The 24235-nt window shown below is 38.7% G+C and overlaps 1 long non-coding RNA gene across 1 annotated transcript in view; it reads right to left on the bottom strand.

Annotated features, from left to right (window-relative positions):
- Positions 1-15576: 15576 nt before the first annotated feature.
- The window catches only part of LOC124163961, a 55060-nt gene continuing 46401 nt past the window's right edge, over positions 15577-24235 (bottom strand). The window contains exons 3-4 of the long non-coding RNA XR_006865894.1: positions 16838-17807; positions 15577-15643 (exon numbers count right to left, since the gene is read on the bottom strand). This is a non-coding gene — a long non-coding RNA (uncharacterized LOC124163961). The remainder of the gene's footprint in view (positions 15644-16837; positions 17808-24235) is intronic.

Here is a 24235-nt window from a genome sequence, read left to right as displayed (position 1 = left end):
GAGTGTTCATTCTCCGATTCGTAGGCGTGGTTCAGCGGCATTGCTAATTCGACGTCTATTCTGGACAAAAATTTCGGCTTCTACTTTGGTAATATGCTCTGCCGCCGGGCGATTTTTGTTTTGTGGTTTAATTTTAGTATGAGGAATAATATACACCTTTCGATACATAAAAAGTGTAGAAATATTTTATTCATATAACATACGTAACTTCAATATTCAAGTACTTTACTACACCTCGGAAATTAATATCTACCTTTGTGCCATTTAAAAAATCAAATATTGGGTAAAATATAATTGTTAAACGCTATTTGTAATGCGGAGTTGTCGCTCTCTCTATTAATAAATACAATCTACCGATTAAATATTTTGCCCATAATCAGAAGAAGAATACGACCGTTCTTCCGTTATCAGAGTTTCTCGCGTGTTCTTCTCCACTCTTTCAACCATAGAATCCAAAAGTTTACGTTTAAACAATATTTAATTATTTATTGTCGTAGTCAAATTCACAATCAGTAAAACGATAGATGACGCAACCCTCTAGAGCTTAGGCAGAATTTCATACAAATTATTAAAAGTCAGCTTTCTGCCTTTTTTGCGCCGATAGCAGGTGATTTTTTTGTCTGGGATGTACTAAATATGCTACACCGTGAAGGCTAAGAATTCTAAATACACCCAGTGTGATTAATGAAGCCAATATAATTGTTTTCTCGCAATCAACTGCATAGAAAAATAAAATAATTACGAGTAGATTTAAAAGGTGAAAATTATAGTTACTTGCTTATTTCCTTGAAACTGGATCTATTTGACACTTTCCAGGAGAATGAAGCCAAATCCTAACACCCCAGTATCATTACTCCTCTTCTGTAACTCTCATGGTAACACAAAAAACTTCGCAATCACCACAAGATTTTTCCACACACACACAAACCACCCAACATACTTAACAATATGTAATGCGCTGAACCAGTGATTTCCAAATTCAGATATTTTCGAACTCCACACGAACCAATGCGCTTCACATTTTTTAACGAACGATTTGCGTGTTTCAGATGCACACATTACTTCCTTCATGTTACTTATTGGAAATTTGAAATAATAACTTCACAAGACGGAAAAGGCACACCACTTAGAAATGAATTCCAACACTATCGTCACACGGTTACCCAGCAACTGAACTATTTTCTGAGTGGCTTCGCACCGATCCCAAATTGTTTCCACCCTCAACTCAGAACTGCGTCATGCTGAAGGCCTGAAGACATGTCCTCTTTCTAAGGTACAAGGCGGCGGTTTACAACCTTGTTAGTCCTTAAGCAAGAAAGCAAATACTGCCGGTTGAGCAGGAGTGATGCGTCTCATTAACCGCACGAGTACATGCTAGCGATTATTCTTGATGGCTTTGTACGGAATCAAGGGTGATTCTTTCCTTCGAGAGCATTTCCAATTATAATGTGAAGCGAGGGATGAACAACCAGCCCTCACCGCGTCATACGTTAGAGTGAACTCAAAATTGAAGGTGTACGGTGAGACGTGGAGTCATAGATCCATACAATGGAATGACGAGCGCCATATTTCGCCATTAGCTGAAGCATTGTCACCCATGATACGCGAAATAAGTTAGGTAGTGCACCAGCTGTTGTTTTCACTTAAAATAAATGAAAGGCAGGAACGCTCATATGCTAGCGAATACTCGTGAAGCTTTACACGTTGCACGATGCCCCTCCATGGCTAACTTCTTCTTCACCTAGGGTGGGCACACAAAAATAGTTGATTCGATAGTAAATGAAACTAAACAAAAATGAAAGTATGGAGCTTGCGGGGTTGACTTTGCTCTAATTTTCAATGGGACGTAGCCCATTAGAAATTTTTCCTCTAGCAGCTACACGTCTGCTGAGATGGCCACTAGCCCTGAGGCAACTATCCTCTGATCCTCCTTTTGACACATAGATATAATACATTTCATAATGTCGGCCAATAGCCAGCGATGAATTTAGCTTTAGGTATTGTTCAAGTTAAACATATAGCCGCTTTAATGACATTTTTTGCTTCCCAAAGGACACGAATTGACAACAAAATAACAGTATATGCAACACGCAAACCGCATCGGCACCCCAAAGTATATTTTTTGGAAAAATTAACCCACCTTCTAGTTTGATGTGAATTTAGAGCAAATTATGTTTCAATTTAGCATTTTAGATAATTGCGCAATAGTTATGGTTTTTTTTACTAACACTGTATGAATAATAGAGTTCATTATGATTCTGGAAAGGAGTGATTAAGAAAAGACTATTTTCCTGTTTTCACATTCCTCCCAACATTATCAGTGCCAAATCATATTTTGTGACAATTAATGAATTACTCTTTCTACTCCCCTTCGCATTTTTATATCGATGCTAATTTTTGTTTGGAACGCGATTTGTAAAACATCGAATGACATGTAAATATGTAGAGAATCTTTATTTATTTTCATATTTGGTAATCTATTGAGGAACCACGTAAAGGATAAAATGCTGAGGCCTTATGACAGAGATTCATATCAGGGTTAGTTCCAGGATTTTTTTCTGGGGGCACAAGGCTCTGATAGGCCTTGTCTTATTTGAGATTTAAAAAGATACAGAAATTACTGTAGAGAATATTCTATTAATTTTGATACGAAATTTGCTAACATTAAAGTAATAATTCGTTTCTTCCACTCGAGACTCCGAAATACACAAAATAAAACGAACATAATGATAACCTTATTAAAATGCCTATTTAATAACCGTTGGGGGGGGAGGACACATGGGATGGGGGCATGTGCCCCCATCCTTCCTCCTGAATTCGCGTATGCCATCCGTCAGTCTTCTATAACACCCATCTTTCCAGTAATATGTAGACACGCACGAGCTCCACTTTACTCACGCGGCCGGGTCGGTGATAACTTGCAAGGTTGGCACATGAAGCAACCTGCATCCATTGCCTTCACGACACCAACAGCTGACGAGGGCGGACGCGACTGACAATGAGCTACCGAAGCTGTAGTAAAAACTCCACGAGCTAGAGGCCTATCGGATTTCATGTTAGCGGATGGAATGAACTGAGGCGACTCCCCTCCACGCAAGCGTTGGGCCGTAGGTTTGTTTACTTTCGGGCTCCGTGGCGAAGTTTTTCCTCTCTTTAGATTCATATTAGGGCTCACCATTTATGTCTCACTGATACGAGGCACTGCAGGCGATTAGTTCTTTTCTGTGCGCGGTAGATGTTGTAAAGTTCTGGGAGGGTTCGAGTCCGAAGTAATCATAATTTATCCATTTTTAAATAGAAGACATCTTAACACCAACATACTCTATGCAGATGGCTAAACGAAAAGATAATATCGAATTTTCTAAACGGCTTAATTATTAAACTGATGAATCTATCTACGTTACCATATTCATTTCTACACAGATTCATTCAAGCAGTGGAAATAAGGAGAAATAAATTGGTAAATGAACTCTTTACTCTACTTAATCCAACGACTATTCATAATAATTCATTAATTACCGAAATAATGATCACCTTTGTCTCCCAACCGTTTATTCAAGCTAGTCCGTGATTTTACTGTGATATATTTTTTCGGTGTAGAAGGCTCTTATAGCTATTAGCGTAACAGATCGTGAAATATTAAAACTAATGCGGAAAAAGTTGAGAAATTAATCAATGGGCCCTGATAATATGCCCATCGATACATTGAAACTAGGGGATGAGGTAATATATTAGAATAATTTTTTTCGTCACCCTAATAATGGGTACTTGCCCTGCGATAGGAAAATGGCTACTGTCACACCCATTTTCAAGGGGGCGATAAAACTAAATTATAATGTTATAAACCAATCAAGACTAATGTCAGTAGTGTGGAATTCAATTGAAAAGGTTATCGCTAGGTACTAGTGCGAATTCTAGGATTAAAATGTCAGGCTATTTTTGTATCACTATTGTTTCAGGAAGGGCTTTTTTAAGTTACCCAGTTACTGGGGTTATCGCAAGACATTGCTAAAGTCCTGTATCAAGACAGTGAAATTGATGCAGTGATCATTGATTTCAAAAAAGCTTATGATAAGGTGTCACATGCTCAATTGATATATAAAATAAATTGGATCGACAGATACACATACAGATAGACAGATAGATTAACCATGGATAAGAGAATTTTTGAAAGATAGATACCGGAGGGTAGGAGTAATTGTTGGATATTCCTTGGAGATAGCGATAATATCAGGGGTCCCGCAAAGAAGCATAGAAGTGGGAACAGAGTCACAGTTATGTCAGGGTTTTTGGGATGGAAACCTCAATGGTGAGAGCCATTAATAGGTTATGTGGTGTCTTCAAAGCCTTTACAAAAGAGCGGAGTTGGACGGAAATAGGAAGGAACGATCATAAATTCAAAATTAAGTTAAAGAAGCGGAAAACAGATATTTTGTAAAAAAAACCTACAAAGAGGAAGAAAGGAGTGGATTAACGTCCCTGACGATATTTTAAAGATATTCCCCGTAAATACAACAATTTTAAGAATAAGTGCTCATCGATTATTGTTTGATGACATTGCGGTTTATTATGGCGAGTTTGAAATAGGTTTATTTTTGGTCAATGTTCACATTTTAGTTATTTGATAGTAGAATTAATGTCTTTTTAAATAATATTTGTGTATTTTCTGTCAATTTAATTCGTTATTTCATAGGTAAACGTTCATTCATTTGTTTAAATCTAATGCTGCCACCAGAGAAAAGCCTAATAGCAGTTATTTGTAATAAGTAAGTAAAATGTGGTCTCACACAGTTAGGAAAGCGTTTGTTCTTTAATTCACGTAAATTCACACATTTTGTTTTCGTAATTAAGTACTAGACATTTGAAAACTATAATTATCGATTGAATTACAATTAATTTTCTTACGATACGGAATTCAAAATGATTTTACCTATGAATGTCTCTGGTTATTTACTAAGAAATGTAGTTAATACGAGTAAGAATTATTCTCAACTTAGATTGGACAGTAGTTAGCCGAAAGGACACGAAGATGCAACCTCTGCCACTTCCTCTGCTTATTTATTCTCAGTGAATTAATCTGCCTCGAAGTAAATGTATTTTAACGTAGATAGTCATTATTTTAATAAATTTGGTCGTTAAAAAAAATTCGGTATTATTTACGCATTGAGTTTACTGTGTCTAATATGCTGATTTTAAGAATTATTCTTTTACAAAATGAATAAATATAATTACTTCGAATTCGAACCCGCCAAAAACTCAAGCGCTACTAATCCGCTTGAAATTATCCTACTCAGCTACGGAGCCACATCTATCTCACATTTAAACGATGAGTCCAAATATGAATCTAAAATGAGGAATAACTTTGCCAGTGGGCCCTAATGAAAACACTTCGACGGCCAAAACATGAGCGTGAGTTTCATCAGTGCATGTCATCCGCATGGGCTATTGCGCCTGGAGTTTGACTCCTGTCTCGCTAGCCCGATCGCCCCCGCGTCCGTCCTCATCGGCTCTTGGTGGCGTGCGGTTGAAGCATGCCGTTACCTCATGTGCCAACCTTCCAAGCTTTTACCGGCCCCACCACATCAGTTAAATTGGGGATCGTGGGTGTTTACATATTATCGGAAACGATAGTACATAACGTTTTAGACATTAAAAATTAAACATTTTAGCGCTTTCTCTCAAATATGGGAAAAGAGCATAATTTTATTTGGTCTGTCTGTGCACGTATATGTATATCTAGCTGTTATAGTAAAGTATGTACAGTCACTTTCAAAAGTTTTAGGACAAAGTTTGTGGCGCCACTTCTGCTTCTCAAGAAAATTTAGTTTCCCTTACTCCATTTGTTTTCCTTGCTCACGCACTGCAAATATTTCGCCTCCATTTCGCCTCCTCGGGTTACGGTTACCCCTTTTGCAAATCCCTAATTTTCAAAATGTGTACTAGCAATCTATAAAAATGATACGTCAACCCTTGCCGAATTCTTAACTTGTATATTACCATTTACCATTAAAAAAACTATAAAGTATATAACGGTTACAGCGAATTTAAATTCTTTGAAACCCATTATTAAATACAAAAGAAGTTACCAAGGAAAAAAAATGTTGAGATCTTAATTGCGAGTAGGGGAATCGATCCAACAACCTTTACTGTGACGACGTCGCATTAACTCCACTACGCCACCACGACTTCTGACGTTGTGGTTTTTGTAATACATAATATCAGACCAGCAGTGAAAACCGGAGCAAGGACACAGAGTATGCACACGAAATTAATCATTAAATCCATCAAAGATCGAAACAAAACGATAAATTTAGCAAGTAACTTCTCCCTCTTTGTTCATATATCTTCACATGGAGGCGAAATATTTGCAGTGCGTGAGCAAGGAAAACAAATGGAGTAAGGGAAACTAAATTTTCTTGAGAAGCAGAAGTGGCGCCACAAACTTTGTCCTAAAACTTTTGAAAGTGACTGTACATGCAGTGTGTAACTGTCCTCAATTTTACGGCTGATTTCGATTAGGGGTGCCGACTTAAAAAAAATAATAGGGGGGCCCAAACCGGGTATCTTGCCCCAGGAATTTTTATAAGTAGTGAATTTTTAAGCATTTTAGAAGAGTCATATGATCAGCATTAGAACCCTGATAACTCCAATCCTGATATATGGACACTCCGGGGAAAATTGAGAAGCCAGGCACATTTTTTCGTCACACCCGTAACCAATTTTTGAGGGGGCTCGGGCCCCCTCAAGTCCCATGGAGTCGGTGCCATTGATTTTGATGGCAGTTCTAGATTCGGAAGGAATGCAATTTCTAAAAACATTTAATGATTACGAGGTCTCGAATCCACGCCCCTAGTCTGAGGCTTTGTTTAATTACGTACGATGAGTTTTTTTTGCGATTTTCAACAATGTTGTCAAATAAATTCAATAATTTTGATTTTGTTGCTTAGTATAAGAATTATACTATTATATAAATAGTAATATACTGATTGCGGTAAAAAAAACGTTAATTTTTTTAATCGTTTAGCCCCTAAGAATGACGCATAGCTGCTGAATATTTTAGAGCGTAAAATATGTGATTTCGGAAATTTCTAAGGTTAATACGTTTCCCATGGCACCGTAACTCAACTAATTAGAAACTAAAGGAATTATTGTTTTTTCACAAAGAATTATGAGGGTAAATATTGCATTTTACATCTTTAGAACTGATTTTAGAATTATATTTTTTCTATTTTAGTTTATTTTTTTCTTTTCTATTCTATATTTATATTCTCTCCCATGGAAGTACAGAATCAAACGTAAAATCTAAACGAATATGAAAATTTGACATTTTCTAAAAGACGCCGTCTAAAGTGAAAAATTCACATCCTCGTCCGAAAAAGTGGGCTCAACATCTATTTTGGTTTCAAAAATTGTCTGTCAATATGTTTAAACTTCACATTTGAGTGCAAGAGGAAGATGCTCCCTACCTTTTATTCGATGACTCGTCCATCTGCGGCAGAGCTCAGCTGTCCATCGGCGATTCCCCAAAATACACATATTCACCAGCACTACACATTCTAAACACTGAGGACCATGAATTCTTCCATTAAAACTTAACACTTTCACTGCTTTCCCGTCAAATCTTGAAAACATGAAATATTCCAAGAGTTATAACCCGTAAAAGAAATTGCACCGAGGACATAGTACATCCATTTTATAAGAAGAAGGAATGGTTACCTCGAAAATTAATTTGATGCATGCGTATTTAAGCCATTCTTTAGAACCTGTTTTCATGATAAGAATAATAATAACCTGTAATAAGCTGATGTATATCTCTGAACAGCTTATATGAAAGGAAACTTTTCCAAATTGGAGAAACAAATTTGAAGAGATTAAGTATTCTGATAAGGCATTCGTGAAACATGGCTTCGTTAAGAGGTAAATTTTCACGTACATTTTTGGCTCATTCATTAAACTATAATAAAATGGCAAATTCTTATATAAAATTGCGCGTTGTATCAAATAAGATAGTGGGAACCGAGGGTGGAACGGGATAGCGATTTTAAAATGTGAAAAAGGTGCTCCGCAAGCGGTAATAAACTATAGCTAGTCCAGATTGGTGTTGCTCATAAGTTCATCAACAATAATCTGGACTAGACATAGTTGTTGCCGCTTGCGGAGCACATTCTTCGGCACTTATAAATCGCTGACCTCGTTCCGCACAGGGTTCCCATAATTAAAATAATATAATAATAATAGTATGTGTTTTTATGGCGTAACCAGTCCTTCCGGTAGGATCTAGAGAGTCAAACCCCAAAAAAGCAAGTTGCATAAACGACAGTAATTTTTACTTTATCTTATTGCCAAAGAGTATATCTTTACTTTGCACCTAACGATCAAAATATAATGATTTAATAAGCAGAAAAAGCATGGAATAATAGTTACAAGTAAAGACATACCTCCATTCTTCAGCAACAGACCATCCGCCTCTCACCACCAATAAAACAGCTGTGAGACTCCGACTTCACGATAACAGAATGAGGACTAAGTGGAAACACCGAAAGCGGTTGCACTGCTTCTTACTTACACCTCTTGGGGGATGAGAAATTGCTAAGGAATGTATGGGGTTCTGCCCGGCACGAATGCAGAGTAAAATGCACTGAACTGATTTTGAGTCACAGTGCACCACGAAGTCAGACGGGTGAGTTTCGGTTTACGCGTCATTGGGCTAGCAAGGCAGGGAGGGAGTTGGTGGCTAAGGGGAGGTAGTAATAGAGCGATGGCGAGACGAGGGGGGGGAAGTGTCTCAGGGCGCCACCCTCTATGCACTAACACCATTAATTAAATTTTAACGGTGAGCTATCGCTACATTAATTTGCTGCCATGTGTTCTATTACATGCACTCTGGCTATTTTAAAATTTCTAGGCGAATTTTATGATCAAGCTGACAAAAAAATCATACGTAAATTTACAACTTGAAATTATTTCATGTCCCTCGTTTTAAATTCAAACAAATTATATCGTATTTTTCCTTTGCGTTGTTTAGGGATCGCGATGCTAAGGTTGGTTACCTTTATAGATATTGAATCTCCCTTTTTTGCACGGAGTGCCAGCTTTACGGCACGGAGGTATCATTTAGATTGCAACAGGTGTTCGTTGCGAAGGAAAATCAAGTTTTCATTGTTACTTATACTAAAAAAATAACAATGTTGATGCGAGTAAACGGAGAGGTGGTGAGAACTGAATCTCAGAACATTCGCAGCACTAAATTTTTGGCGCAGGGCGTATCACTATTCGAATGTATTCGTATCGACCGGCTTAACATTATGGTGTTAAACGAAGTCAAGTTAGGATGACGTTTACCGTCGTACTATGGTAGACGTGATCACGAGGAGAGAGTAAAGGAACAGACTGCAAAACGGAGAGACTTGAAATGCCATTTTACTCGTACTATTACGTACAGCAACGGTGTCTATGAATTAATAGAATTAATGGCGTTATTCGCTATGACGACTTATTGCATGTTTTCTCCATAGTTCTAACCTTGCAATGGATTTGCTATAGGAACTACAAACCACTGGAAAGTTTTGTCTTTGCATGAGTGTTCACCTATATTTTGCTATAATTCGTAATATTTCTATAACCGTGTGGTGTGCATGCTGGAGTCCAATTGCATGCTGCATGCTGAAAAATGATCATCCCCTGCCAAACACCCTAGTGGTGGCTTACAGGGTATTATGTAGGATAAATTTGAGCCAATTAGGGTTACATGCACGATAAAAGCTTGTGGAATCAGGATTTCCCATGCTCGGAATGATTCACTTTAGTCAGTTAGCACCTCACACTTCATTATTCCTCCCTTATCCTGGCCCAGAAAAGAAGTCGCTGGTCACCGAGTAGGGACTACTTTGGCTCAGTTTCCTCATGTACCCCAAGGAGAGGACACCGGTGGCAAAAAGGCCTGCTGAGCGCGGCTCGCGACTATCTTGGGAATTAGGAACGAATTGGCGGAAATGCGATGCAAACAATGATTTTTAAGTCGACGTTCTAGAACCAACAGAGAATTGAGAAAACTAACGTATGAGCTAAATATTCCTATATCTAACGTTCAATCTCAAGTAAGTGTCTCAGATGTCTCAAGTAAGTCTCTAAAATTCTCGATGTAAGTGAATTGAATAGTAAGTGCTTAATCATTTGACATTAGTAAATTGATAATATCGTTAGTCATTACAACCCAAGATTTATGGGAAAATAACTACTGCTTAACTCGGGGATTGTCTGAACATCATTGTTCTATTTTATTGTACTCTTTTCAGGGGCCGTATTCTGTATTTCGTCGGTACCTCACCGGTCGGTTTCCCTTCCCAGCCCACCTACAGCAGATCATTCCGTACCGACGACGGTTTCCATACCGACGACGGCAAATTCAGCGATTCAGTATGGTCGTCGGTATCAAACCAGACGGTACGGTTCCCCCTCCTTTTAAAACAGGGAAAATCCGAATATATCCGAAATTGAGTGAAATAATAGTTGCCTATTCAGAGTGAGATAAAGTGATAACATTGCGGCATAACTCATATTTAATCAAAAATATATATTTTATGTCAAAGGAGCAAATAATTGATGATAGAGAGAAATAAAGCCTATTACAAGCGAGTGAAAGTGGTAACATAAATGAGAGAAAGTCATTATATGTAAGCAAACCTCATTTTTATTAACCATTATCTTATATTTCTGTCAAGGTAATTAATATAGATGATGACACAGTGAATTATAGAGGCGTATTCGAAGGGGCAGAAAAATATTACATTGCAGAAAACCTCATTATTTACTCGGTGATGAGGTAAAAACAATATAAAACGTACAATGCGCACCGGGGAGTTCATGAAACCCGCTAGTCGGTGGCCGTACCGACACCTTTTTGCTGTCGGTACGGCTACCGACGATCTCCCGTCCTCTCGTCGGTGCAGCACCGATCGGGTTCGTACAGAATCGCACGACTTCTTACCAGGAGTCGGTGTGACGTCGCACCCGACGAATCGGTGCCGCACCGATCGGTTTGGAGTTACAGAATACGGCCCCAGGTCAATTCGTGAAAAATTTGACGTCAGCCATGCAACTGCCTTGCTGACTGTGCGGATAGTGACAAAGGCGTTGATATCGCTAGCACCTGTCGTAATTCGATGGCCTAGGCGCCATGGAGCGCAGGTCGTTTGGGGAGGTTTTGAGGCCATCAGTGCCTTTCCTAAAGTTTTGGAAGCTATCAATGGGACACACAATCATATTCCTGCTCCAAAACATAATCCGGTAGCCTATATTAATCGGAAAAAAATATCATTCCATTCAGTTGCAGGTAATTACTAACTGAGTAATGTGACCCTGGTCAAATTTCAATTCGAATGATGCAAAGATACCAATATAACATTCATTATTTCTCACAGGGAATATGTGACCATAAAGCCCGTTTCCTAAACTGCTACGGTGGGCACGTAGGCTCACCTCATGATCAACGAGTTTTCCGTCTGTCGGAAGTGCAAGACTTTCTTGGCGATGCAACAAAATTTCCATGTGACAGTCATTTATTACGCGATGCTGCTTACAAGCTGCACTCAAACCTCATTGTCCCCTACCGAGATAATGGACACCTGATGCGACGTCAGAATCATTTTAATTTTTGTTTATTGTCAGTTAGGATATCTATTGAGAGGGCTCCTGAAAAGTCGCTTCCGCAGTTTGCTGCATTGTCTGCAAATGACTGACACTGCAGAAATACCCCAGTTTGTTCTTGCTTCTTGCGTATTACACAACATCTGCATATAGCCCGGAGATGATTGGCGCGAATCGACCACAAAATAAAAATACATGCAATGGGCATGCCTCACCGGTATCCCAAAGCATATATTTGACAAATTAATCCGCGTTCTAGTTTGATTTGAATTTAGAAGAAATTACGCTTAGATACAGTATTTTAGATAATTGCGCAATAGACCATGGTTTTATTTTTTACACAGTATGAATAATAAGTTCATTATGATTTTGGAAAAGAGTGATCAACAAGAGCCTCTATTTTATTATCATCGCATTCCTCCCTACATTATCAGTGCCAAATCATATTTTGTGACATCTGATGCTACCACATTGCAGAAAGAGATTTCAACTCATAAAAATAAAATTTTCATTGAAAATCATGGAAATAATGATGAACAGCAGCCTTTTGTAAAATGGAAGGTAGAAAAAAATTATGCCGCGGCCAAGAATCAAACATAGGATCTCCGGGTAGGAGTCAAGTACAGTAACCACCGCTCCTAGTTGTTGAGACCGTATTTCTGAGGGAATAAAACCAACCTGTAAATGTCTAACCTCGTTTTTGTTAAAACCATCGGTTATATAACCCCATATGGGGGATGATTCGTGGATCCGATGGACTACGACACTACTAACTAAGTTAGATCGAAATCTGAGACCCTCACTTCGCCACTTTCCTTGTAAGACAAGAGGAGGAAGTAATAGGCTTATATATTGAGGCAGGATTAACATCTGGAAAGTCACGGTGGGTCTAACTAACCGGAGAGGTTTTTTAAATGAATAAAAGATACTGTCATACATACATTATTTAATTTTTGAGAGTTTTTGCTTATTTGTAATAAACCATTGCAAGCATATTTAAACTAAGAGTGAGAAAAGTATATAAATCCTTTTCTATATAATTTTACCAATCCATTCTTGTTTTAATCTTAACAACAAATACTTTTACGGATCAAGAAAACACTTTTGATTTAAAAAAAGAAGTTCGCATCTATAAATTGATGTACAAGAACAATACTTGCAAATTAGCAGTAAAAATAAGTATTAGACCACTGGATCATATGGAAAAATGATATGATAACTTCTTTTTACTATCGCCAGCTGTCTTATAACTATCACGCCTTTTTATTACTAAAACCCAGATTTTTTCCAATCATAATGCCTCTTTAGAGAGCGCTTGTCGATACCCGTAATAGATTCGATGGCAGCGGATAAAGCTATTAATAAAGTACTCGTATTGACCATGACAAGGTGAATTATTTCAGGTAACAATGACTGGGGGGAGAGGGTGTTATATTTTATTTACGAATGAAAATCATCGCATTCTGAGAGCTGTTATTAACAGAACAACAGAAAAACTCCCTAGCGATATTTCACGTCCACAATACGATCTAAATGCTAACTGGAATTGCAGTCTTTGACTCTCAAAAAGGATAAGTTGCCATTAATCCTCTGGGCTACTAAGACTATCACTGAAAGAGAGACCGCACTTACCGGCAATCGCCTCGATGGCATGGTTCAGTTGAGTCATTCCGCGATGTAAAAGGAGTGTGTTAATTGCACAGTATGGGTGTACTCAGTTGGGGGGGTCAGGAGGGGACAACTGCCCCCCTCCCCAGAATCGAAAATTAATGTAATTCAAAAGGAAAGTTTGGAACAAAATTTATTTTGAATAAAAATGGTTTGAGCATAAAACGTGTACTTAAAGAAATAATTTTTTCAAGCAAAATATTTAGAAAATGCACGGCTACGGCTTGTCCCCTCCCCTAGTTGTGATCCAGGGTAGACCCTTGTCTTGGTGGTCTAGGGATGACTACTTTCACTATGTCTAAACATAAGACATAATACTGAATGCGGGTGAGGTGACGTCGAGATGCTAGTAAAAGAAGAAGGTTGGGATATGGACAAGTGAACAAAAAACCAACTAACGATGTGTAATCTAGCGATTACCTTACTATTTCAAGTCGGAACATCCCGAATGAACTTTAAAATGCATATAACTTACTGCCATCTGACTCATTCACAATCCTGGACAATTAATACTCACCACTATGAATTGCAATTGCAGGCGCAATACACAGTTAAGGATTTGGAGGAAAAACGACTGATCCAGGATAACACGCAGTTCATCCCTGTAAATTAAATTCAATTGAGCTCAAAATAAGGAACAATATACGAAAGATTATGGAATTCCGTCTCCCTGAAAAAGATCGACCAATTAAAGTGACATTAATCAAGGTTATCTGTAAAATAAATCAGCATGCATGAAATTCTGCTAAAAACCCTAATCTAAATAACTCAAATCAAGTCTTTTCATCGCTTTAATAGTGTCAACTAACGTCTATGATAACATCACCCAAACCAAAACGGGTTTACTGTTAACCTTACGAAAAAATGAGGTTACCATCTTGATATTTTGAGCGTTAGCAACTATAGTAGATCCCATGTCGACATTTTCCCGATCACTGATATGAGGAGCGAATCACACTTCGATGAATAACTGTCGGCTGGCTAGTGGCTAACCCTTTAAGAGTCGCCCGAAAGTGCACCACCACAATTCTTACGACGAACCCCCTTCATTTCAATCTATATTCAATTCACGATCTATATTCAATTTCTCTACTCAAAAATGGCGTATTTTTTCCAGTCGTTACAATAAACCTTATTTACAACTCCTGATAACGTGGACTTGTGCGCCTTCTTGAAAAAAATCTGAACTCGCGCGATCGTCGCCTCAAAACCGTCATCGCCTCGCTGTTAACGAAGGAGAGGGACATAAAAAGAGAAAGAGTTTTGAATTTGATCGTTCCGCAAGCCTGAAAATATATTCTAAAGCAAAATTGGTGTTGGCAATATTTGGTCGATTTTGTTCATAACAATTTAAATTAAGCTCAATTTAAAATTAGATTAAGACATTATATATTGATAAAATAAATAAAATCTATACCCTAGCGACCACTATTAAGTTATAATTGGGTGTCACTAAACTTGTTATTTATCTCTCATACTCCATCTCAGAAGTCGAGTTATCTTTTCATTTCAATGAATACATACCATTCCGAAAATAAACTTAAAGTAGAAACTCATTTATGCTTGTGGGAAAAAATTTAAACATTCACATTTTTCTCACGCACATCTCTTGGGCTCTCCAATATAAATACATACATGAGGGTATTAAATACAACTTTTATGCAATGAGGCTCATGAATTCAAGTAATTTATTTTTAGTTTTTTAGGGGTGAAAACCTCCTCCTACTTCATGATATTTAAACCCTTAAAAATCAACCCTTATTCGGGGTTAAGGAAAAAAAATATTTACCACAAAAAATATATTTTTCGTCAAAATGCCCTAATTTAAGAACGATGCCGATTTAAATATGTACAACCCTTAAAAACCACCCCTTGTAACATTTCAATTCTTACAAACTACTTAAAATAGGTATAAATAGGAAAAAAGTAAATTTACACACTAACGTTTATTTAAACAAAATTACATTACAAATACAACACCCCATCCCACCCCATCCCACCCATCCCACCCCATCCCACCCCATCCCACCCCATCCCACCCCATCCCAACCCACCCCATCCCACCCCTTCCCACCCCTTCCCAGCCCACCCCATCCCAGCCCATCCCACCCCATCCCACCCCTACCCATCCCAGCCCATCTCAACCCAATCTATCCCACCCCACCCCATCCCTACCCATCCCACCCCATCCCAGCCCATCCCAACCCATCCCACCCCATCCCAACCCACCCCACTCTTACCGTTTGGCATGGTCAGTTCACCGTCAGAATCTGGGTCAGCATGATTTTTCCACCAGCTTTCTGCCCACACCCTCCAAGATGGCTTGCAGCTGAGGGGAGAAAGATGGTACAGAAATTGAATTTCCATCGCGGATTTATAAAAACTGTATGTGAGTGCACTGAAATTTAATAGGGTACGAGGAATCACTGCAAAAACAGCCATGGGAAAATTCAACATTAGTGGTATAAGAAGCCCGCGTCTTATCTCTGCATGAAAAGTTGAAAAGATGTTTCATTTCGATAGGGATGCATGAAAATTTCAATGAAATTTAAACAGAATTCAAGGGAATATGTTCAAAATGGTTAAAAAGTTTCTAGAAAAAACTTGAAATCCTAAAGCTGAAAGTAGTTCTAATATGTGTTTAGTGCTATAAGTTAGGACCTGTATAAAATTTATCAAATTTATACCAGCAAATTTTTAAGTTACTTCGTGTGATACGCTATGGACGCCAGAGAGCAAATATCTAAATGGGCAGAGTATTTTCCTAATGAATTGATAAAATGGAGGAGACTCATACAATTGGGATTCAACAAGAATTCTTTACTTAGCCAACGAGGTATTTCTTCAGAAGTGGCATTAAAAAATATAATTCACTTTATAATCTATCAATAGTTAAAAATAATTCTGAAGAACATAATTTACATTCTTTCATTCTCTACTTAACATATTCACAAAAAAATGATGATTTGATTTTTTGAAAAAGAACTTTTGCAAAATGTTTTGAGAAAATATTTAGTTTATCAATTGAGAAAGAAAAAAAACATGAATAAAAATTAAAGAAACTGATTTTCAATGCAGTGCTTGGATGAGCAATAATAAAAAAATGAAAGGTGACTGATTACATACAATGTTCATGATGCATCAGGATTATGCAAAGAGGTGAGATTAAATGAATGTATCTAAACTTGTTTGGAAGAACTGAAAGATGTTGACATCATTTTGCATTAGTATAAATTAGGCTAAAAAAGCAAGAAATCCTTAATGGCAGAATATGCATCATGAATTAAAAAAATAAACTCATGTGGATATCGTTTTAAAAAATTGAATTGAATGTACAAGAAATTATTTTATAAATGAAATTAATATGCAAAATTTAATTGAAAGTAGGTAATATTGATTGGTTGTCCTTAAAAGTTGATTTCAATGTAATACAAATTTTGGACTGTTATTCATACTTCAGCGGAGTTGGTTTGCGCAGAAGAAAGATAAAGGTGCTCAGGAAAGTATTTGTGGAGAAATTTACCTTAGTGAATCTATCAAACGTTTCTACATCATCCTGATAATGCAATTAAATTTTAATAGGTTGACACCTTCCTTCTTCTTTGTCTTGACATGTTTCTTCTCCTTTCAGTTGTCTGATGGTATCTCTTGCAATGCCTACATTCCTTCGGCCACCGGAATGTCTTGAGCCTAGGGAGAGAGTGGGTTAGTTCATGCAAGGTAAATAAATGATCCTTCCCCCAAGACATAGCACACTCTGCAATGCAACATATGGAAAGTCACTGTGGGAAAGGAGGAAATTAACCCTTTCACATTCAAGTGACACAGTTTCTAACCCGAGCACTGCAATGGTATGCTGTGAATGCCAAACCTTGTTTCAGCATAAAATTCTAGATAACGCTCTTTAAAATCCTAGCCTTACTCGACGCAATAATTCAAAACCCTGAGGGCCCAAGAACTAGGGCTAGGTGTGAAACTGGGGTCCGCTTGTCTTGAGCCTATGGAGAGAGTACATGCAAGGTAAATACCTTTCCTCCAAGGAATTGCACAATCTCCATTGCAGTATACAAGTCACTGTGGCACGAGGAGGAAGTTACTACCTTTTCATCCAAATGACAGTTTCTATTCCATAACCCTACAATGGTATACAGCCCATGTCAAACCTCAGTTTGACAAAAAGTATAATTGACTCACCTAAAATAACCTAGTCTTACTTGGCACAATGATTCATGGTCCTAAGGGCCAAATCTAAGCTAAGTCACTCGCATTCTTCTTCCTGGAGTGGTCTTCTTGTCCTGGAGTCTCTCTCTTCTCCTAAATTTGGAGGACTCGGGAATCACACCCATCCTTTTGTTTCTGAACAATCAAAAGGCTCAAAATTTTTGCTCAATCATGCAACCCATCAGATAAAATGCATGCAAGGTTCACACACTTTTTGCTTTTTTTCTTCTATCTTCCAACTCCCATCATTTTGCTTCATCCTCCACGCAATCCTGGAAGAGAGTGGATAAATGACATGAATGAAAAATACCAAACTGTAAGTTATCCAAATATGTATCATAAAATCGAAGAAATTATAATACATAGTACACATAAATTTCCTCAATATGGTACCTTTATGCCAGTTCCTTATGTTAGCTTAATATATGTATACCATTTGTGAATGCATATTGTAACCGTAGAAATTTGGCAGGTTACATAACTTGGTTTGAATGGATATTTTTGAGGGAAGGAGAGCTTCATTTATTTGTGTTATATAAGTTTGACCGTGTGTGTGTGGGTAGTTCAGTGTGACTGGACTTGTGTGTAATGCATTTCACCTCCCCCCAATTCCCCACCTCCAGATTTTGGGGTTTTCCCATCACATGACTTTGTGTATGAGCTGGCCCCAAATAGAGAAGAGTGCACTCCTCCTCACCCACCCACACTCACCGAGGAGTGATGGTGCAAGGCTGCCTACGACCACCTGATTCTCCTTCACCTATACATTCACCCTCTCCCCCAAAATAGATTAAACATACTTTAACTCCCCCATGGTGACTTACCTCTAGAAATAGGCCTCTTTCTCATTTTCTCCCCACCCTCCTCACCCCCTGAAAACCAACCCTCTTTGAGGCATGAAACCTAAGGAGCCACCACCTGAAAGAGATACATCAACCCTGGCCTTATCATGCTGCCGGAGACTCTGCCATTTTGTCAGGGCAAGCGCCTCTTTACATGAGTGGTCTATGGAGAGAAGGAGAACCTGGAGGCAATGGAGTTTGGACCGGGAAGGAGGATATGAGCGGAAACAGGAAACAGGAGAATGAATGGTAGATTTCCATCATCAATAAGAAGAAGATCAACCCATGTCATCCCACTGAGTATTCTCTCAGCCCAGGGTGTGTATATGGTTTAGCGATGAGATATGAAGTGAAACACTTTGCAATTTCCACATAAAAATTTATTAAACTACAGTCGATATATTTTGTGGGAGTCTTGATAATTCTGCAGAGCAGCAAAACATGTCGACTGTAGTTTAATACATTTTTATGTGGAAAGTGCAAAGTGTTTCACTTCATATCTCATAATGGATCTCCACAAAGTATCTGCCTCATCCATTCAATTTAGGCTCGGCGATTGCCGAAAAGGAGCCATTTGAGGAGGTCATCCCTCAGCCGTGAACAAGGCAGGAAAAATTGATAATCCGAACCACAATCATGAATTGTATCCCCTAGTAAAGAAGAACCTTCACTCAAAGCCCTGATCTAGTGTTCTTAAAGAAACCCAGATTCCCCCCCCAGAAACGAAGAAAGAAGATGCTGTGACGTTTATTTAAAGCTGGTGCTTGGGAGCGCCCACTGCCATTCTTTTTTTTTTGAGGGTTACTTCCGTAGACAGCCGCGGAGGCCGCGGACGGGAGTAGAATTAGGGAAGGGGAGGTTGCTACCGTCGGGAGCTCGGGGGAGTTTTTTTTTTTAGGGTCAGTCGGCGAGAGTTGAAGTTGTCGAGCGGAGCCTACCAGCGTCCGACTAGGACTATTAGGAATTGGTGGCCGAGGCTGATTTTGAGTTTAAGTAGTCTGGCATTGCCGGAGTATTTTGTACCTGTATTTTTTTATATTTTCCTTTTATCACCCCGTCCTTTTTCCCAACCACTCCCGATTCTCAGTGATGAACAGGTGAACGGGTCAGCGAGTGGTTGTCCGTCGCCTACTACTCTGAGAGAATCACAAAAAGAAAATTATTCCTTTTCCTACCGCTTCCGAGTGTGGGCGGAAGTTTTTACATTACCCACACTGGCGCCCAATTTATCGTCGACTACTCTGCGAGCATTCCCGGGTGGACGTTACAATGCCGGAACCTTTGTTGAAGAGCCTTTGCCCATGAGTTTTTTTAATTGCATTTATGATTCTATCCTCTTTTCCCCTTCCCCCTTCCTTGAGTGATTGCGTGCACTAAAGTTTTTTAGGACAGGGTGTACTTTTCTATCTATAAGTATGCTTAAGGTTAATGTTTTCTTTTTGTTAACTGATTTTTGGGTGTTCTTGGTGAGAAACCAGGCCAAAGACTGATTGGAAGGAAACTTCCTGTTTTCTTTTTATTAAGTTGTCTTTGTTTTGTTGAATTAATCATTTTGGTAATATCCACTGGCCAGTTTGATGTTCAAAGCATAGAAAGATATTGAACAATTTCATGTGTTCTGTGTGTACATTTCCCTTTTTTCTGCATTAAATATTCTGTCGAACTCAGAATCTATGTTATAAGCTCTAATTTTTTGTGTATCTAATCATCGCAATGAGCCTCCCCACATAATAATAGGGTAGTTTTCTTCATCAAAGAAAAGACAAGGCATGGATTCCAATTCGTTACCCATGATTAGTGCATTCATAATATAGAAATTATTTTGTTTTAGAAATTCCAGTTTAGACGAATGGCAATGGTCAATTTTAACCTCATTTGAAAAAGGTCAGATTGGTGCCCATGCAATGCCACTCGATGTGACGTCACCTAGGGCCGTATTCTTAGTCGACCCTGTAGGGCCAATCGACCCTGGATACGTCATCAGCCCCTACATAAACCGATCTCACCCTACATACGCCACATCAAGCCCTACATATGGCCTTTTTTGGAACTAAACGGGCCCTACTTGATGTAGGGTACCCGAACCAACCCTACACCCTACAAAAACATGGCGGCCAAATATCGCCTGCTGATCACCTCGATTAAATAATTTACGTTGTAATGCATATTAAGGGAGACGAGCTCGCACAAACCATTTTAAAATGTACAGTAACACAACGGAAAAGTAATAATACTACCACTTTATAGCCACCAAGTTAAATAAATTATAAAATTGACTGAACTTGTGGCGGCCACACGTTCTGCCTCGCCGCCACACCGCTTGCCCGGAGGCAACATAAATTGCGCTCCATCATCGAATCTCATCAATAGGCCGGCTAGCCCAGCGGTAGAGCGGTCGCCTCCCAAGCGGACGGCCCAGATTCGGTTCCCCGTGCCGGAAATTGTAATTATTTTATTTTTTCTTGCCTTCTAGAATTCATTTCTAGAAATTTCTTTCATGTTCAAGAACAGTAACAGAGAACATTCTGGAAGTGCACCAATAGAAATAAATACTGCGGCCTTTCGGCCGTTGAATTTTGAATTTGAATTGGCCGGCAAGTCAGTCTGAAATATGGAACGGATTGATTAACATCGTCCAAACCATTACAGTGCCTTATCATTGCTAGCAGACAATTCCTACGCCTGCTACAAACTAATAAGAAGAATATAGCGGTATACAAGCATCTGGTTTCTACGAATATATAATATTTTTCACGTTTGGTACTTGGTATACTTTTGGGAATCCAATTCTTCGTTTACGTACAACCATAGAAAACGTATTTTCATGCCACTATTTGCCACATAATAAACTTAACTACGGAAGGTAAAAGCGAACGACGAACCTTGATGATGCAACGTAAGTTCCCACGTCTATGATCAATTTGCTCCGTTCTTATTACTATCTTGTACAGACCGCTTTTGAAGTACATAATTTGAAGACAATAAGGTTCTACTTTTGGCTCGATATGAGTGTATTTGTAGCGATAATTAAGGTACCGACACGACTGGACACGACCTGACGGACGACACCGATTGTTTATTTACCTTGAGCTGTTGCCCTAACAATGAGCCCGAAAATTATAAGACGTCTTTTCTTACTTTCATAGTTAGTTCCCATTACGCCACCAGTATGGAAAATTGGCGCTGCGCCATCATCTACGTCATCTCAGAGAAGTTGACGACGGAATCACCCCCCACCACTTATGTAGGGTCGACTGAGAAACGCATGTAGGGACTTTTGTTATGTAGGGACGGATATGTAGGGTCGACTAAGAATACGGCCCCTAGTTTCTATACGAGTAGATAGGAGTTTTACATCGTCTGAAATTACCAATGCATGCACGAGGCACAGAGCTCAGGGAAACATATCTTAATAATCAACTATTTAAACTTCCTGTGGCCAGAAAGTTTCCCTTGTTTGATAGGGTATTAATAATCCTTATTTAAGCCGAGCGATACCTGCTAGCAGGATAGTCCGCTTCCTGCATCACAGCAGCGCACATATCCTCACCAAAAGGTCACCTCACACTTCGACAGCGGGAACCATAGTGACGTCACACGGGGTTTTCCCAGCATTCATACTTAGCCGTCACATTTTCGCGCGCTTGAAATTTCTCACTTTTCATTTAATCGCGAAAAATATATATAGTAATTTAAAAATCTAAAAGGGTGAAACACGTACTCCAGGAGTGATAACCTTTCGATTTAGGCAATAAAAAAATAATAGGAAACCACCCTATTCTCCCTTCCCCTCTTTTCCTCCCTTCTCTTTCTCCCCTCTTTCCAATAAACCAACCAACCCCCACCTCCTCACGTCACAATATGTATTTAGTCCCCATATGTATGCAAGCATGCTATTTTATTCCATTGATCGCTGAGCAACTATGTACAGTCACTTTCAAAAGTCGGTCCCCATACCTGGCGCAGCCGTCTCCGTTATTCTCCGAAGTCGACCTTCGCGTATTGCTTACACGTTCCTTGTCCACTGGGGATCGATTCGACTTGATCAGGTAGTACAAATGGTGCAACTTGACTACTTTAACCGTCGTCAAGAGCCCCACGCACGATTTCAGAGGTAGGAAGGCCGCGTGAACCTCCCCCCCCCCCCCCCCAACACAGCCAAACAATTCCACCACCGAAGAAAGCGGAGAAGAACATATGGGTTTTTCCGGCAAGTAACCCATCGAACGAGGAAGACAGGAGACATCTGTGTAGTTTGGTAAACTTATACAAAACATATTGTGCAAATAAATTTTCGGAGCATTTCGAGCATGTTACTCCAATATTTTTTCTTCACATCGCCTGGTGAAAAATACGTAAATATATACGCCTATGTAAATATTGTCATTTGCGTCACGGTTACCATCCGTCATCGCGCTCATCCATGCCGGCGGTTAAAGATTTTCAGACATTTTTTCAATATTTACAAGTTAAATAGCAGTCACTTCCCAAGTAGTAGCTTATTCGGACTACAAGTAGTGCCTACATTTTGAATAACGCAACTTATTCCCATACTGTGAATAGAAAATCAGAAGAAGTTTTTAAATTTTTACCGGTCAAAACTACCAGTACGGCAAATTTTTGTGGGAGAAGATAATTTTGCATTATTTTTTCGAATTAGCAATTGGATTGTCTTTGAATTTTATTGAATTGCTTTTAAGATAAACATAAAGTTTCACTAAAAGAAGCAGCGATATGTTTATTGGCATCAAATGAAATGGCAGGCTGTTAGACCATAATGCGTCGTAGGAAGTGTTGTCCTTCTGTTTATGGGAAATACTCTTACATTAATATTGTTTATTTTTTTAAGAAAAACAGTACAAGCAACATGTGCGTGGAGTTATGATGGTGAGTCAACCAAGTATGGTGGTCATAGAAAAACATCATTTACCTGCCCTTCTGAATTGAAGATTTTACGAATCACCGTGCCTGCGCCCCTCCCAACTTGAACTTACCCCTTAAATTAAAAGTGACGCCCATTCGCATTAGGCCCTTTCATTCTAACCATATCCTTACTTTCATCCTTCCCCTCCCCCCTTACCAAAAATCTCTCGACCATGGATAGCACTTCTTCTTTTTTTCCTCTCCATCCTTCTCACCTTTTCCTTTCTTTTTTATACTCACATCTCGGATGCCTTCATTCTTTTCTTGTCCCTCTTTTGTCGTCGCCTAAGTTTCCACACCGTCAAACGCTACATCCCAAGCAGCATATTTGGCAGCTCATAAGTTTAATTTGTATTAATAATGCAGAAATAGTCATTAGGTACCCAACACGGTATATTTTTATCGGATGAATATTATGCGTGCGTAGTTTGGTGTCAGTAGGAATATGACCAGTATTTGTTCGCACGTTAGACTGACTCAAGGTATTCATTACATGAGTGTAAGTTCTATTTATGATGTAAAACCACTTATACATAATAATGTGAAGGATATTGCCCTGCATGATATCAGCAGGCGCCAATTACGACTGGTTTTAGCAGAAAAAAAAGAAACGAAAAAGGGGAAGACTTAGGTTAACCTCTCAATGAAGGGGCAAAGATAAAACATATAGTATTAATGTGCCTTTAAATGGTAAGAAATAGGCACACAAGTCATTTAGTTAATGCTTCCGTTGGTGTTTTCATTATAGAAAATATATTTTTGGTAACTATTAAGACATTCGAACTTTCGATGAACATAAAGATGTCGGTTAATTACTTCCTGATACCTCGAATGTATAAAGCATTATTTAAATATTTGTACATATGGGATATGTTAGTAACGACTGGAATAAATATGATACAGAATTAAACATAACAATTTAGCGCACATTAATA

This window comes from Ischnura elegans, chromosome 8 (assembly GCF_921293095.1).
Source record: "Ischnura elegans chromosome 8, ioIscEleg1.1, whole genome shotgun sequence".
Lineage (NCBI taxonomy): Eukaryota > Metazoa > Arthropoda > Insecta > Odonata > Coenagrionidae > Ischnura > Ischnura elegans.
The sequence above is the reverse complement of the archived record's forward strand: the minus strand, read 5'-3'. Positions and strand labels throughout refer to the sequence as shown.